The sequence below is a fragment of the Staurois parvus genome, unplaced genomic scaffold (genome assembly GCF_062004578.1).
Source record: "Staurois parvus isolate SC_StPar_1 unplaced genomic scaffold, SC_StPar_1.0 ptg000001l, whole genome shotgun sequence".
Classification (NCBI taxonomy): domain Eukaryota; kingdom Metazoa; phylum Chordata; class Amphibia; order Anura; family Ranidae; genus Staurois; species Staurois parvus.
The window spans coordinates 6,352,367-6,371,037 of record NW_028317797.1 but is presented as its reverse complement, the minus strand read 5'-3'; the positions used below and the strand labels follow the sequence as shown (position 1 = coordinate 6,371,037).

General features: G+C 46.3%; 1 protein-coding gene across 2 annotated transcripts in view; it reads left to right on the top strand.

Moving 5' to 3' along the window:
- Positions 1–18,671, top strand: part of APLF (aprataxin and PNKP like factor) — a 314,793-nt gene that overhangs the window by 5,904 nt on the left and 290,218 nt on the right. The window lies entirely within an intron of this gene.

Below are 18,671 nucleotides of genomic sequence, written 5' to 3'. Positions count from 1 at the left end.
AAAAAACACAGAAATAATACTGAATTCATGTGAACCAATATAAAAACCTTAAAAATTGGTGGATAAATGATGTGAAATGGTCACTTCAAATAGATGATATTCCAAAAAGTAATTAACCCGGGAGTGGATGATTAGCCAGGAAAATATACACAATCCGGTGGTTTGTGATAATATAGCGAGACTGCAAACTCACCAGAAGCGCTAATGTAATGCGCATTTAAAGATGTAATCCAGTTTAGGGGACTCCCATCAGATGGAACCTGGTCTGGTCTGGAAATTGTCCACCTCTGATCGTATAGGTGATTAAGGATGATGTCAATCAGAGGTCTATCTCCGGGGTCTTATAAATAGGTCTGGTCATGAAGTATATTCCATCCTCCAGATTGGATGGAACCTAGATCCTGGGGGTTAAGTGCTCGTGGTAGAGCCAAAGAAAAGGGGGGAGGGGGGTCTCATAGTGTAGTATGATAAATGATTTATTGAGTGATTAAAAAATGGATGTATCAAAAAGGTACATACATATGATAAGAAGTAATCTCATAAAGATGAAGTGCTAGAACAAATGGAAATAGCCTGTGCTGGCGATGTTACTAACCAGTCCCAAAGTTGTAATGGCCGCTGGTCCTCCGTAATCCGGCGGCTTGGTGTCTCTGGGTGGTGGGGCTCCTACTTAACGCGTTTCATATGATAATATATCTTCAGAAGGTGTGATGCATGGTGCTGGTTTGTATGGTGCTGGTTTTTAAATGTAATTCTCTTTTTTTTTTTTTTTTTCTTCGCTGTAGCTCAGAAATTCATCTGTCACTTCCCCCAGCTAAAAGAGAAAGTTATTTTCTTTGACTTTATATCCCTAAAGGAAACAATGTTTACTTTTAGTTTATTAAAAGATACAAAGTTTTCTGTAACTTTGGGGAAAGTGACATCTAAGCTTGTAAACTATAGTGAAGAAACAAAAAAAGGCGTTGGTAAACCGACGTACGCCTGTATTAATATTGCAATCCTTTGTATTGGGATACATAGAACCAACATACATCTGAATTGGCAACATAGTACAACTTTTGTGTCACATTGGAGATATCTGGCTAGTTACACTGACCTTGCCCAGGGATTTAGGGTTGATTCACACCACAGAAATACAGGTGGGATTAGTGTTCAACAGCTCAGTGGATTAGTGGTTATCACTGCTGCCTCACAGCGCTAGGGCTGTCGGTTTGAATCCCAACCATGGCAATGCATTTGCATGATCTCCCTGGGTGACTAACATACATGTGCTGGTGGCAGCATCTTTGCTTTCTGATTAAATGATCCCTAGAATGTGAATTAGAATGAGGCCTTGTCTGTTCAGACACCTTTAAAGCTGCACCTTATGTGAATGTCAAACAATGGGATGAGATAAGGGCCTGGACTAATAATTGATTTGATAATGCTGGTTTGCACTCCGCCCCCTCTTGGGAAGGTTTGTCAAACCAAGAGCTGAGAGAGAGAGAGAGAGAGAAAAGGATTTAAAAAAAAAAAAAAATTAATAAAATAATGGCATGGAGTCCCCCCCCAAATCCATAACAGACCCTTATTCGAGCATGCAGATACCGCATGCCTTCAAAGATTTATTTCCTTTGCTGAATTGCCTGCTTGGTTCACACTAGATGCGATTTAAAATTGTGCTTTTTGTTTGCAATTTCACTGTGTTTTCTGTAGATTTACCAATGAGTTATTGCATTTTCAATTGTGTTTTGCATTGCAATTTCTATTGTAGTCTATATGTGAAATCGCTACAAAATGCAGAAAAAGTTAGACAATAACTACTTTTGAAATTGTGTTGCAGCAAATCGCTTACGTTAAGACACTCACATCCACATTCGTTAGATCCGATATCAGGTACAATTTCAAAATCGCACCTGAAATCGTGCACCCTGGATGCGACTTGGCATGCGATTTGCATGCCCTGCGACTTGCAAATTGCATGCCAAATTGCACCCGATGTGACCGGGGGCTAACACCACAGTCACATCTAATCTGATTTGGAAATTGGGCAACTTACAGTGAAGTTGCACGATTTCAGATTGGATGTGAATAGAGCCTATAGTGGACAATAGGGTGCAACGTGGCCTACGATTTGCAAGTCACCTAGCATGCAAATCGCATGCCAAATTGCACCTGATGTGACTGGGGGTCACCCCGGTCACATCAAAGTGGATTTTGAAGTGATGCGACTACAGTCACATCATGTGACTTACAGTGAAGTCACATGATTTCAAATTCGGGGGGACATGCTGATTTAAAGTGCAATTTGCAAGACATCTGACACAGATCTCTCTGCAAATCACATGAAAAGTAGTGTATTCATTACTTTAGAAATTGTTGCGGCTCCGACCAAGTTTAAACCACACCAATATGAACGCTCTAATAGCGGTCACATTGAGTGCGACTTGGCATGTGATTTGCATGACATGCGACTTGCAAATCGTATGCCAAGTCGCACCCTATTGTCTGCTATTAGAGCAGTCACATGGTGTGACATAAATGTACAGATTTGAGTAGCTGAAATGTGACCTGTAGCAATATGTAATCGTAAATGTAGATTTAGCACTCCATGTTATAATAAAAGATGTGTTCAGAATTAAGGCATGTGCTTACCCATTAACATCTGAAAAGACAGAGCAGCTTCCTCAGGCTGAAAGTGATGCCTGGGTGCCAATTAGATGTTGTCACCTATATGTAATCAGACTTTGACACTTTCCTGAAGTTTAAAAAGGGAACACAGACGTTTGGGCTTCATGACACTCTGAAAAGTATATATACATACATCAAAGGGGTATGTTTTCATCTCTCATAAAAGCTAAAATATTAGTCGCAGATAGATTAAAATACTTCCTTCTGATACGGCACTCTGTGGGTCACACTGACATATAAAAACCGTATTTGTGACTTAGGTAGAAGGCCAGAAAAATGCAGGAAATGGTTAGGTGGTGCTGGGTTGCGACATTCGAACAATGATTGGTACTGTCGTGATTGGACTGATGCGCTGGTGTCGGAAATCCAATCCCCGACTTGGTGACTCAAGTCGGTCTTGGTCCGATTGACCTTGGGCAGGTCAGCACCAAGAACATCCTGTGGGTGGGTACAGGAACACTCCCCAGGGTCAATTGGCTGAGGACTAATGTCCCGCCCACGTCCATATCCCCATAAATTGAGTACCCGGACATTGGGACATGGTAATTCGTATGGATCCGGTTCTATTTGACTGACGGATTGCTGACGCTCGGGCTTGCTCCAGTCGCAGGATAGATCTTGGTAAAAGTTTTATTCTGTTTTATTCCCTTTTATTTTATAGTGAATAGTCGATGTGTGTCTTCTTGTATTTTTTGTATTTTCTGACTAGATTGGAGAGATTAGATTGTATTGTATTTTATTCCCCTTAAACGCTTGGTCAAGCTCATTGCCAATCTGTATGCAATTGCACTACGTGTGGGCAGCTTGCGTGCAGATTGTGAAAGGTAACAGATCTGTGTGTGTGTGGGGTGTCTCAACAGACCGTTCTGCGGATAAACTGTTGGGTGGTGGCAGGCTACCTTTTTTGGTGTGTCTGGTGTGGGGGTGTGTGGACAGTGGAAGAGTGATTAACACCGGGGTTCTAGCTGTAGGATGGCTGGAGGGACCCTAGAAGGGTGTGTGATTGCTAAGCTGCTCCTCAACTCTAATCAGTGCACCAGATTGTATATAAGATTTGTATCTGCCAGTGTGTGGTCAGCCATCTGGATTGGAGTGGAGTCTCCCCCTGGTGGTGGCCAAAAGGTAGTGCGGGCTGTGGAAGTACATCACAGCTGGTCTTATATACGGTTTTATATATTCAAAGTTAAGTCCCCTTGATTCCTTCTTACCCCAAGTCACGGCCGCACGTGCGCGCCTCGGTTAGCTAGTCGCTGTGGGCGTGGCGTGTGGGGGATCTGTGACACATGGGTGCGTTTCTGATACTGATTTCTAAAGTAGTACATGTACTACTTTTGTGGTGATTTGTATAGATATCTATGTCAGATGTCTTGCAAATCGCAAGGAAATCGGCATCTTCACTGTACGTCGCACAATTTCTAAATCGGCTTTGATGTGACCGGGGTGTAAGGCCTTTTTATGTTAGATTTCCTGAGTGTTTTTCCGATTTATGGGAAATCCTGCATACTAGCAAAGGTGAATTGTCATTTTCAGTATTGCATGCAAGATGTGGTCATGTGACTGCCTTTGACTCATGCGATAATCTGGAGTGAATTGTGCCCATAGTGCCAATAAATATTGCCAATGGGGTTCCCTTTCACATACCTGTTCAATGTTCTGTTGTATGCTGCACAGGTACACTTCACTGTGGCTTTCTTTCTGACTCTGATTTGTTGGGCCTGTATACCAAGAGTTAACACAGGTGGGAAGAGAATTAATCAGGTGCAAACACTTTCTCTGACCAAATTAATAACCATGGTGAGTGTGGCCTATGTTATATAAAAAGTTGCAGTAGTGGCTGATTTTTTCCTTGTACAGGCCACGTTATTTTCTGAAAGTCCTTGCCTGTGGTAGTTTGAGGAGGAAGAGATATTGTGGTGAATGGCCCCAGGCCACACTTACGCTGTGTTTTGATGTGGGCTGTAAATGTTTTGCATTTTTTTCCTTCTGAGGTGTGTTTGTGTGTTATTGAACAATGATTGTGTGTTTTATTATCTTTGCATTGTAATCCTAACACATGTTAATTGCTCTGCTCTTCCAAATCTGCACTTGGCTATAGTTTGCTTTATTTAGACTGAAATGCAGTTTTCAGACAAACCTGATGAGAAATGTATCTGTGGGGGATTTGGGGAGGTGGGAGGTGTTATATTTTGGCACGTATGTATTTTTATATTGATATTTTGATCTGCAGCCTGTTTTGTGGATAGATAAGCCTACTACGTGATTCATATTAACTGTTTGTTTCCTGCTGTAACCTGTGAAAACATAGTTCATTAGAAGTATAATCTTTTAGATTGTGAGCTCTTATGAGCAGGACCGTTCTATTTTAGCAACATCAATCCTGCTTTTTTTATTCACCAAGAAATTGAATGTACCTACTTGTTGCTGTCCAAATAAATGTGAAATGTGTATTTGATCAATAAACATTTGGACTATGTATTTTTTGAGGGGATTGTTTCATGTTCTAGTTAAATGTACTAGCACCCCTAACACTTATTTTTGCTAGCTATATAATATGCCCAAATCTTCCTTGTTAGTTGCATATGTGCATTCTAACAAACCAAAAGCCCCCTATTGCACCACAAGACCATGTGATGTACCAATGAATAGGTCGTGTTCAATGTGCAGCTAGCTATTCTTTTTCTACAATCCTCTTAACAGTAATAAATTAGGCCTCCAATTTATGTTGACTTTGGGCCTTTACCTGCAAATATATATTCGCCAATGTCGTGTGTATACACAGTAGAGCTGCAAAAATATATTTGCCAATGTCATATACACAATAGAGCTGCAAACATACATTCGCCAATGTCATATACACAGTAGAGCTGCAAACATACATTCACCACTTCATCTTAGTACTCACTTTGCTATTATTTTTATTACTCCACGTGGATATTTTAAATTGTTACCCGTGATCATTATAATAAAGTACTACACTATTAAGCACCTTTCTGGCTCCTGTGGCTGAGCTAATTCCTCCCCAGGACCATTTTGGCACCCACCCTGATGGATGGATGGAGCTGGATGACTAACCCATAGCTGCCAGCATACCACTGTACCCCCAGATGTGTGATGTGTATAACCCATGCACATTAATACTTTTGTTCTGGTGAGTGTACACCCGTCCCAAGGGTGGATTACCTTTCCCGAGTTCATGCACTACTGTTCGTCACGGATAAACCACACGTGCCATTCATAGGCACTCTCTTTATTTTAGCACTATTTACCAGTTTACATCATTATTGCACTTATTTGCACTTTTTTTTTATTTTTCATGCGTTTATGATTGTTAACATGCATTTATAGCGCTGCACTATTTAACATAGAATAGTTACATGATTAAAGAGAATGAAGATATATAATTATATTGGGAAATTAGAACTAGACATTCCCAATTATTTGAGATATAAGTGTGAAAATGTTTGACATTTAAAAATAGAATGTATGCCGTTCATTAGGAAATGCGTTAGTTGTCTGATCATTTTGGAGAAACGGCAACCCAAAAAAAAAATAAAAAAATATAGGTGTACTTTTTATTTTAAATTATAAGTATTCTCATATGCAAACAGAAAAACGCCAACGGGACAAAGCCCGCGGTTGTGCGCCACCTAGCGAACATATACGCCATTGCATCCAGAAATCTGCTAGACGTGATTCCGGATTTAATAACAGGAAAAGAGTCTACAAGTAGACTCTTTTCAATGAGTTTGCTAGACGCCTTTCTGCAGACTGACAGGTCTTGATTGATTGAATTGAGTCTGCCTGAATGTTCAGCGTCTGCTGGTAGACTCAATTCTTAGTAAATCAGGGCCTATGTGTCCACATGTATGTGAGTGCCTGTGACTGCCAGGGGGCCCTGGAGAAGAAGACTGTGATAGCCAGTCTTTTAGCATTGTAGGAACCTCCTTGATGCAGAGATGTTCTCTGCATCAATACAATATGAATGCAGGACTTCTTAGTTGAGTGATGGTGGACGTCATTCAACCCAAAAGACTGAGGACATTTTGTTATGAAGCAGATGTAATGTGGGGCCAGCTCTGGATTGCAAAAAAAAATAGAAAAGCTAAAATTTCTAGGGAAATTGTGTGAAGTGTTCTTGCCTCCATCAGTAGTGGAGTGTGCGGAGTAACTGGGTGAAGTGGCTTGAGTAACTGTTGTGTGGCTGGAGTAACTCTGAAAAGGTTGGACTGGGCAGATTAACTTTATGGAGTGGGCAGAGTAACTGTGTGGAGTGTTTGGAGTGAGTAAAGATAGTAAACATTACACTAACCAATTGATTGATCAAATTTAAAAAGTGCACATGGCAAGCTTGATAGCTCACACTCTAGCTTTTGTCACTCTGCCTGCTCACACACCTGGGTTCCTATGGCAACTCACTCTACAGCAAGGGCAGAGAAGAGCTGTTAAAAACAAACTGCTCCAACTTGCTCACTTCACTGGCGGTTGCCATCTTCAAACTGTTGTAGTTTACAAATATAAATCCTACACCAAAGAACTTTATATTGCGAGAATCACAAGACCCAGACCTACATTTTGATGCATAGTATGTCTCTGAAATATTAAAAATGAAGGCACAGTCGCAGTTTAGAAATTGCCCTTCAAATTTGAGGTGGCTAGAGTGCAGTTTCAATGAATGTCAATGGGCGGCATGAGTTGCAAACAAATGGTCATATTTTGAAAACTATCAGGACTATGTCTTAGCCGTGGCAGCAGGGATAGCTGAACGTTTTGATATACGATTTGTGTAGGTGGGCTTGAAAATGAGGGAGTGATGGCAGTTTAGAAATCATGTCCTGATTTTTCAGCTCACACTGTAGCTTTTGTCAGCTCCCACTCTAGTTTTGAACATTCCGCCATTCATTCCTATGGGACCAATTTCACCACAAAAACGGCGATATTTCATGAACCATTCAGCGAAACGTTTCACAAAGTAATAGCACAGCAACCGGGAACAATCTGCACGTTTCAGTATATTACTGTCTATGTAGTGTAAAAGCTGTGGGAGGAGTTAGGGTAGTAAATTTGGCTATAATAATAGGAATATATATGTGAGATAACAGTAAGTGGTCTTGCCATGCAGGAACACTTAAATAGCCTGTAGTTGGGTTTTAAATGTTGTTTTTTTTAATTCCCAGCCCAGTGAATCATTTCACTATACTGTTGGCTCCGGTCATTGTAATGGGTAACTTGACTGACAGTTGAGGGTTACATTTTGTGTTTAAAATATTTCCATGCACTGCTAGTCCTCTCTATAGCATTTCCTGAACTACTGGACAGATAACAGTAGTGGGAATATATCTGGGGAATGGTGTTACTAATACACAGATTCATTTCAGGGTCCTGGCAGGTGGAAATGAAGACTTGGCTGCAGTTCTCACACTTTACAGCTCAATACACATGAGAATGGATTTGAGGATTAAGCAGCATGTGAACGTGATGAAATACAAATTTACCATTTGCAGGTCATGGCATGGTGGAGACTTCTGAAGCTACATATGTGCCCATTATGTCGCAGCCAAGGGAAAGAAGTTATACCAAATGTTCTGCCTCAAAAAAAAGCTGTTAATTGAAATGAAAGGAGAGCACCCAGCCATGGTACTAGATAAAAGGTTTTAGCCCAAAGGCAAATCTACTAATCTAACAGCCATTTTTTTGGCTTTTTTGGAGAACATTTCTGTTAGATTTTTTTGTTATGTTTTTGAGTCCAGTACAAGTAGAAGGGATTCTGTTGTTATTGATGTAGGAAAGCTTATTGTCAGAAATTCTGTCTTTCTTCCTACTGTCTACATCCAGGTCTGACAATCTGCAGATAATCTTCTTGTCAGCGATTATTTGTGAACACCTGCAGAAAGTTGTGGGAGCTGTCAGCCTCCCAGTGCTTTCAGTCTGCAGCTAATCAATAGGAACTCTTTCTAGGTCTCCCACAGCTAATTGCAAATGGGCCCATTCACAGTTGTGAATGGGGCCTTATAAAGCAGTAAATGTGACTTTCATTAAACATTAACTAGTGATGAATCAATGAATCATTCAAAACCTGTGTACCTAGAAGATTCATCTGCAGTGAATATTTGGTTATTGTAAGTGTATATTCCAGTGAAAGGAGTCTAAGCCCTTGTTCACACTGGATCCGGCTTTGAAATCGTGCGATTTCACTTGAAGTCGCACGATTTTAGAACTGCATGTCACTGCGACTTCAGGTTTGACTTGGCAGACATCTATGCAACTTCATGCACAGATGTCTATGCAAGTCACACCTGAAATCGCAAAAAATAGTGTAGGAACATTTTTTCAAATCGATGTGGCTTTGCAAATTCGGAGGCACACCTATTTGAACAGTTCCATTGCCAACAATAGGTGCTACTTGTCATGCAATTTGAAACTGTCAAATTGCATGACAAGTCGCACCCTTGTGAACCAGGGCTAAGAGGGAATTTTACATTACTTTGGAGAGATTTCTTCTCATTTCCTGTTGGGTCTATTCGACAAGAAATGAAGGGAAATCTCCCCAGTAGAACACACACAGAAAAATCTGTTGTGTCCAACCTTTTGACATTCATGGGCCACGTTGGAAGAAGAAGAATTGTCTTGGGCCACACATAAAATGCACTAACAATAAGGATAGCTGATGAGCAGAAAAAGCCAGGCAGATCACAAGTTAATCGCTGATATAGACAAAGTATCTATCTGAGTAATAAAACTTCAATTTTTTTTTTACTTTTTTTATTGTAAAAGAGGGCAACATAAAACTAGTGCGATATTTGTTTTTGATAATCTAACACATCAATATCTGGTTGGATGGATGTAGTAGCAATCTGTATGAATTCTCAAGGTGCTCATCAGATAGATTGGTTCTAATGTTGCCCTTTGTGTGCTTCATCCTTAAATAGTTGCTCACAAATTTACAGTAGGTGTGACTGAATACTGATGACATGAATAAGGCGTGATTGTGGGTGGGAAAATTTTGAAAACCATTTATCATTTTCCTTCCACTCCACAATTATGTGCCACTTTGTGTTGGTCTCTCACAGGGGTACTGAATTAAAATTCACGGAGGTCCGGTTGGTGATATTTTCTTCTGTTTGTGCAGAGGTCCGAAACTCATTTTTCTAATATTACTCGGGTCTTTCACATTCCAGCCCCCTTTGCATTAATGTCCTCAGTCCCCCCTTTCCCATCACAGCCCCCTGTACATCACTACTCCCTTTCACATCAGAGCCCCCCAACATTATAGGCTCGCTTCCATCACAGCCCCCATTCACATAAGTCTTTTCTTGATGTCACAGTCCCCCTTGCAATCACAATCCCCCACATCACAGCTCCCCCTCCTGACATCACAGACCCTTCATATCATAGCTCCCTCCTCTCACATCACAGCCTCTCATATCACAGTTCCCCCATATAATGGCTCTCCTCACATCACAGCCCCTCATATCACAGCTTTCCTTCTGACTTCACAGCCCCCCAGTATTATAGCTCCACCCTCTCAAATCACAACTCCCTCCTATCCTAGTCCCCCATTTCACAGCTCCCTCCTCTCACTTCTCAGTCCCCCATATCACAGCTCCCTCCTCTTGCTTCACAGCCCCCAATATCATAGCTCCTTCCTCTCACTTCTCAGTCCCCCATATCACAGCTCCCCCTTCTCACTTCACAGCCCCCCATATCACAGCTCCTCCCTCATCACAGCTCCCTCCTCTCACTTCACAGCCCCCCACATCACAGCTTCCCCCTCACTTCACAGCCTCCCATATCACAGCTCCCCCTCTAACAGCACCCCTATATCACAGCTTCCCCCATATCACAGTTCCCCAGTCTCACAGCCCCTCCCATATCACAGTTCCCCAATCTCGCAGCCCCCCCATATCACAGATCCCCCCTCTGATATCACAGCCCCCTCTACCGCATAATTTTCCCTATACCTTAACACAATGTGGAGGGCGGGAGGAATGGCGAGGTGGACTCTTGTTCTCTATGTACTGATCTGCCACTGCCATCGTCGCCACTGCTGTTGTAAACAGCAGGAGTGGGAGGATTGGAAGGAAGGACTCCTCTTCTGAATGTACTGGCTTGCCGTCACCACCGCAGAACTCGGAGCAGGGCAGGAGGAATGGAAGGATGGTGTCAGGGATCCCCTCGATCCCCGCCGCGTTGGTCCCGGCGCAGGCGCAGTATGCCGCCCGGCGCAGGGACTCGAGCACTGGTTCCGGGCCGGCCGCGGCGTTCGAGTTCGCGCATGCGCAGTAGAAGCCGCGGCCGCCCGCTGGGCACCAATGGCAGCGCAGGGCGGGATATTTAAACGACCCTGAGCTGTCATTCAGTGCCTTCTGGTCTTTCCTGCATTCTGAATCCTGTGAACCTGTACCCTGTAAGTTATTGACCCGGATTGAACCTGACCTTGCTGTTTTCGCCTGTTCTGACCCTTGCTTTGCCTGACCTCTCTCCTGAATGCCCCCTATTGGATTTGACCTGCTGTTGCTGACCTGGCGTGTGACCCGACCATTCTATGCCCGCTGCCTTGTACCTTGCCGCCCTCTCTGTTACCGACCCGGCCCGTCTGACCCTGCTCATCCATCCATCCATCCCGTGCAGTGGGGTCTTCTGACCTCCTCACATCAGACTCTTCCCCGTGGGAGCCCCTTGCGCATACTACTACCACTGACGGACGCACCCGGTAGTCACGACCTGGTCTCAGGGAGCTCCAAGTCCATCCCCACCATCAGGGGCCCTGGTGAACAAGCACCCTGGGACTTAGACTCCGTGCGCTGGGGACGCCTATTCAGTGGAGTGCTAGTAGTACCGCCGGGCGGTCCCTTACAGTACCAGAAGGCCATGACTGAGTCTAGAGGAGGTCCCTCGCCGCTGGAGGAGATCTGCAGGCACCTGTCCAATTTGACACAGGCCGTATCGGCCCTGCAGGACAGATGTCAGCAGATTGAAACTCAATTCCAGGCCTGCACTATATCCGTTCCTGCCCCACAGGCCGCGGTCCCCACACCTCCAGCAGCCCCTGTGCTGGTGTCTGGGGCACTCGCACCACTTCCGGCGGCCGACCCCCGAGTACCCTTACCAGAACGTTTCCACGGGGACCGCACACGGTTCAGATCATTCCGCGAGTCCTGCCTCCTCTATTTTGAGCTACAACCCCGAACCTTCGTGACTGAATCCGTGAAGGTGGGGTGCAGGGTGAACCCCAAGACTGGGCCCATCGATTACGGGGAAAAAATGACCCTCACCTTGGTTCGGTTGACAGTTTTTTTGATGCTATGGCCATCCTTTATGATGACCCGCAGCGGGCAGCTTCTGCTGAAGCTACTCTGTACACACTCCGGCAAGGCCGCCGAGCGGCGGAGGAGTACGCATCTGAATTTAGGCGGTGGATGGGGGATACTCGCTGGAACGAGTTCGCACTCCTGCATCAGTTCCGTGTTGGCCTATCAGACGGCCTGAAAGACGAGCTCGCCCGGGTGGAGGTACCTGAGACTTTAGAGGACCTAATAGCACTGACCATTAAAATTGACCGTAGACTGCGGGAACGCAGGTTTGAGAGGTCCGGCCAGGGTCATGGAAATCCCTGGGGATCATTTCAGGGTCCCAGTCAAACACCTAGGCCAGTCATCCAAAACCGGCCACCTGGAGACAACCCCGAACCCATGCAGCTCGGCCTGGCACGGCCTAAACTATCCCCAGAGAAATCATCTGCGCAGACGATCCCAGAACCTGTGCCTCTATTGTGGAGGAGCTGGTCATATGGCGCGTTCCTGCCCGCAGAAACTGAGTAAGTGCACCTCTTCTTCCTTATCCCTTGGCAATGTTGGTCCATCCCAATACTTAGTGGTGCCCCTTTCCTTTCAGCTTCCAGAAAGGACCGTGGAAGTATCGGCCATAATTGACTCTGGGGCATGCAGCTGCTTCGTGGATATTAATTTTGCTCACCAGCAGGGTATTCCCCTTCAATTGAAACAAAAGGGGTTCAATATTTATTTGGCCGACGGTTCCCGAATAAAATCGGGGGTAGTGAACCAGGAAACCCCCTCCATCACCACTGTCATTGCCGGCCAGCACCAGGAACTCCTCCGCCTGGATGCTATAGCTTCACCCCTCTTCCCAGTCATTCTGGGGCTCCCATGGTTACGGGCCCATAACCCCCAGATTGACTGGGAAACCGGAGTAATCACGTTCCCTTCCCCATACTGTCGGATATACTGCCGCACTTCGGGCCCGGGGACCCCCCAAATCCTCCTGTGCTCTGAGGTGGAAGCTGAATTAAAACAAGTAATCCCTGCGGCCTACCATGGGTTTCTAGATGTGTTCAGCAAACGGGGAGCTGATACTCTACCCCCCCCACCGCCCTTATGACTGCCCCATTGACCTGTTACCCGGCTCAGAAATTCCTTTTGGGCGAATCTTCCCCCTTTCAGAGCCCGAATTGGGGGCCCTAAAGGAATATATCGAGGACAGCCTCCAGAAGGGGTTCATCCGCCACTCCACTTCACCGGCGGGGGCGGGAATCTTCTTTGTTGAAAAGAAGGACAAAACCTTAAGGCCATGTATCGATTACAGGGAATTGAACAGGGTCACGATAAAAAACCGTTACCCACTACCGTTAGTACCTGAGCTGTTCCAAAGTTTAAAGTCAGCAGTAGTTTTTACCAAGCTGGATCTGAGGGGGGCGTACAACTTGATTCGCATAAGGGAGGGGGACGAGTGGAAGACGGCCTTCCGCACCCGCTTCGGTCATTTTGAATATCTGGTCATGCCGTTCGGGTTGTGTAATGCTCCGGCCACGTTTCAACATTTTGTAAATGATATTTTTAGGGATTTTCTGGATGTCTTTGTGATCGTTTATTTAGACGACATTCTGATTTTTTCCCCGTCTCTGGGGGAACACAGAATACATGTAGCAAAAGTATTGGGGCGGCTGCGGCAGCATGGGTTGTACGCCAAGGCAGAAAAATGTTGTTTTGAACAATCCAGCATTGCCTTCTTGGGCCTGATTATCTCCACCGCGGGGGTCGCGATGGATCCCCAGAAGGTCGCTGCAATACTGGATTGGCCTGAACCCACAGACAGGAAAGGCGTCCAGCGATTCATCGGCTTTGCAAATTTTTACCGGAAGTTCATCAAGAACTTCTCGGGTCTGGTCTCCCCCATTACTCAGCTAACCAAGCTGGGGACCCGATTCAGATGGACACCAGAAGCGCAGGAAGCTTTCGATGCCTTAAAGAAGCTGTTCACTTCGGCACCCATTTTGGGTCACCCAGACGCCGCTCTGCCCTACATCTTGGAGGTAGATGCATCGGAGAATGCGGTAGGCTCCATCCTCTCCCAACGAAAAGGCACCAAGGAACTGCTCCACCCGGTAGCGTTCTTCTCACGGAAACTGACCCCAGCGGAGAGGAACTATATCATCGGTGACCGTGAGCTACTAGCGATCAAAACGGCGTTAGAGGAATGGAGGTACCTGCTGGAAGGTGCGGTGCACCCCATCTTAATATTTACTGACCATAAGAACTTAGAGTATCTGAGAACTGCCAAGCGTCTACGCCCGCGACAGGCGAGATGGGCACTATTCTTTTCAAGATTCAACTTCCATATTACGTACCGGCCGGGATCAAAGAACACTAAGCCGGATGCGTTATCACGGATGTACGAAGACGCCAAGGAGACCCCAGTACCTGACACCATCCTATCCTCGGGTAACTTCTTGGTCCTTCAGTCGGACCTTCGTTCCAGGCTAATGGAGGCATCCACAAACTTCTCTACCCCAGGCGGAGGGCCGCTCCAGAACAAGGGGGGACTCCTATGGAGGGAAGATCGAATTGTGGTGCCGGAAGAAGCTCGAACCCTGGTCTTGGGGCATTGCCACGACCACCCAATGGCGGGGCACTTTGGCCCAGAAAAGACCCTGGAACTTCTCCGACGCTCATTCTGGTGGCCAGACATGGCTAAAGATTGTAAGGGCTATGTCAGGTCCTGTGTCACCTGCCAGAAGAACAAGCCCTCAAGAAACAAGGTTTGGGGTCTGCTGCGACCCTTACCTATTCCTGAACGGCCTTGGCAAAAGATCTCACTAGACTTTATAGTCGAGCTTCCGCCATCCCGAGACCACACGGCAATCCTGGTAGTCGTGGACCGCTTGTCCAAGATGGCCCACTTCATCCCGTTGAAGAAGACCCCCTCGGCGGCCGAGACCGCGCGAGTCTTCATTCGTGAGGTAGTCAGGTTGCATGGGGTCCCCGAAGACATTGTCTCGGACCGAGGGGTCCAGTTCACGTCCAGATTCTGGAGAGCACTGTGCAAAGCCCTGGACATCAAATTATCTCTCTCTTCTGCGTTCCACCCTCAAACTAACGGTCAAACCGAAAGGACCAATCAGACCTTAGAGCAATATTTGAGATGCTATACCTCATTTACTCAAGATGACTGGCTGCCACTTCTTCCTTTAGCGGAATTTGCGTATAACAACGCCCGCCACTCAGCAACAGGGCAGTCCCCGTTCTTCGCCAACTATGGCTTTCACCCAGTCTTCCTCCCGGATTTGGTGTCGGAATGCCCAGTACCAGCAACACAAGATGTGGTAACGTTCTTCGCTGCGAGCAATGAGAAGCTTCAAGTGGCCATCAGTCGGGCCCAGGAAGACTACAGGAAAGCATTCAACAGGAAACGGAGAGGAGATCTGGTATTGCGGCCTGGGGAGAAGGTTTGGCTGGCGACGTCCAATCTAAAGATGCTTTGCCCATCGAAGAAATTGGGACCCAAATTTATAGGCCCCTTCTGCATTAAACGGATGGTTAACGAAGTAGCCTATGAACTTGCCCTCCCTGACACGCTCAAGATCCACCCGGTCTTTCATGTGTCCCTTCTGAAGCCTGTGGTCCCAGATGCCTTCCCTGACCGGGAATGTAGACCCCCGGAAGCGGTAACGGTCGAAGGAGAAGAAGAATTTGAGGTTGAAACAATCCTGAAGTGTCGAAGGAGGGGAGGCCAGACCCAATTCCTTATCAAATGGAAGGGCTATGGTCCTGAGGACAATTCTTGGGAACCAGCCCATAATGTCCATGCACCCAGACTTGTCCGGAGGTTCTTTCGCGATCACCCGTGGTGGAGAGATCGGATGGGCATCCGGAGGTTGCCCGTAGGGGGGGGGCAATGTCAGGGATCCCCTCGATCCCCGCCGCGTTGGTCCCGGCGCAGGCGCAGTATGCCGCCCGGCGCAGGGACTCGAGCACTGGTTCCGGGCCGGCCGCGGCGTTCGAGTTCACGCATGCGCAGCAGAAGCCGCGGCCGCCCGCTGGGCACCAATGGCAGCGCAGGGCGGGATATTTAAACGACCCTGAGCTGTCATTCAGTGCCTTCTGGTCTTTCCTGCATTCTGAATCCTGTGAACCTGTACCCTGTAAGTTATTGACCCGGATTGAACCTGACCTTGCTGTTTTCGCCTGTTCTGACCCTTGCTTTGCCTGACCTCTCTCCTGAATGCCCCCTATTGGATTTGACCTGCTGTTGCTGACCTGGCGTGTGACCCGACCATTCTATGCCCGCTGCCTTGTACCTTGCCGCCCTCTCTGTTACCGACCCGGCCCGTCTGACCCTGCTCATCCATCCATGCATCCCGTGCAGTGGGGTCTTCTGACCTCCTCACATCAGACTCTTCCCCGTGGGAGCCCCTTGCGCATACTACTACCACTGACGGACGCACCCGGTAGTCACGACCTGGTCTCAGGGAGCTCCAAGTCCATCCCCACCATCAGGGGCCCTGGTGAACAAGCACCCTGGAACTTAGACTCCGTGCGCTGGGGACGCCTATTCAGTGGAGTGCTAGTAGTACCGCCGGGCGGTCCCTTACAGATGGACTCTTCTGCATGTGCTGGCTTGCCATGCTGAACTCCGATCAGGGAGCAGGACAGGAGGCATAGAAGGTTTCCACTGAGGGTGGGAACTGCCCAACTCTTCCTGGTAAAAAGCAAGTGATCTGCATGAAAGGTTAGCTCCCCTTCCCTGCTCCCCTGTAGACCTGCAGTGTTTCCTGCCCTCCTCCCTGCTCTGAGTTCAGCGGCAGCAAGCCAGTACATTCAGAAGAGGAGTCCGTCCTTCCATTCCTCCTGCCCTCTTCCCTGCTGAAGTTCAACAGCAGCAGCGACACCGGCCACGGCAGAAGAGTACATAGAGAACTGGAGGCCACCCTGCCATTCCTCCTGATTTATTAATCGCTGCAGTGGCGGGAGGAGAGGAGTCCACTCTGTATGCTAAGTGGTGTGGCCGCGGTCCGGACAGGACTATCACTCGGTCCGCATTCGAATCGCGGTCTGCCATTTAGTGATGCCTGGTCTATCACATAAAATCCCAGTAAAATACATTTATATTTTTGGTTGTAACATGACAAAATATGGAACATTTCAGGGGGTATGAATACTTTTTCAAGACACTGTAAGGCCTCCATCACATGGGCATACTGATCAATACACCCATGCAAAGGACCATCTTTACCCACCTGGGAGGCACAGGTGATCCATGCAGCTATGTGTAGCAAGCCTATTCAAATCAATGGCAGATGGACAGCTGCACAGACCTTCACACACATCCCTGAGTATACTTCTGTGTAGGACTAGGGCTACATTCACACTGCAGATCAAGGCCGGTGCGAATTGCTGCAACAGGAATCTTTTGTTTACAGCTGCAGATAAGAGAGGGTAGGTGCAATGTCTGACTGTTTACTATAATGACAGGTCGCTGGTGACCACAGCTATTCGTGGCTCTCCGCACAGCCAGCAATTACTTGCGGTGATTGCTGGCTGTGTGAAGAGCCACGAATAGCTCCAGCTGCTGGCAACCTGTCATAGTGAACGGGGATGGTTACTGCACTTATCCGTTTTCATCCACCGCTGTAAACAAGATTCCTGCTGCTGCAATTTGCTCTTGCCTTAATCGCTGGAGCGAATGCATGACTATGAATGCAGTCTGTCTGCTTTCTGAGCCATGCATCAACCTCACACAGCTGTACAAGCAGGGATGTGCATGAAGACCTGTGCAGCCGTCTGCCTCATTGATTTGAACAGGCTGGCTACGCATGACTGCACGGACCACCTGTGCCCCCTGGGTGTGTAGATGGTCCTCTGCATAGGTATACTTATCAATGCACCTGTGTGAATTAGGCCTTAATATACTGTAAACTACTGGTATACTGTAAACCAAAAAAGGTTATAAAAACTGTCCCTAGCAAACAGATCTTTGCACACAATATTTTTTCCAGTGTTTTGTTGCACACCTAGGCAGTGTATGCAAATGAAGCCTGCCTAGGATCTCCCTCTCCAGACTAACATACACCCATTACGTTTTTTTCTTATTTGCATAACACCTCCCAAGGGGCGGAGGTGCTCGGATATTATGTAGGAAACTATTTGCAGCACCCTGCCAGTCCCTCCCACCAACCAGAGCCTGCCTGTATTGCATAGAGAAACACAGAGATCCAGTTATGGCGCATCCAAGCAAAAAAAATGTGCTTTTTTTTTTTTTTTTTTTGCTGTCACCAAAATTGTATTCTATTCATACTATTGTGCTTAATTTGGTAGGTAATGCAGCATACCCGTGCTGACCATGACTTGACAGTTGTCTAGCTGCAACAATGAAAGGCCAGAAGTCCCCCCCCCCCCCCCCAGGAACATTCTTCTCTTTAAGGGAGAAAAATGTTCCGGCAAACTATCCTTGGCAGAGGAACACATACAACTTTACACTCAAAACAGTTTATAATTGGTTGTGAATGTATGCATAAAACTTTATTTAATGGCATATGATCTTTGCTGCGTATAGATTTCCAAATGTCACTTTGTGGTGCGTTTTGGACAGTTCTTTTTACATTATTTACTGTGTTAATAGCTTTCTAGATTTTTTTTTTTTCCTTATTTAAAATGTATTTTTTTTTTTAATTTCATTATTTTTTTAAATTTTTTTATTTATTTATTGAA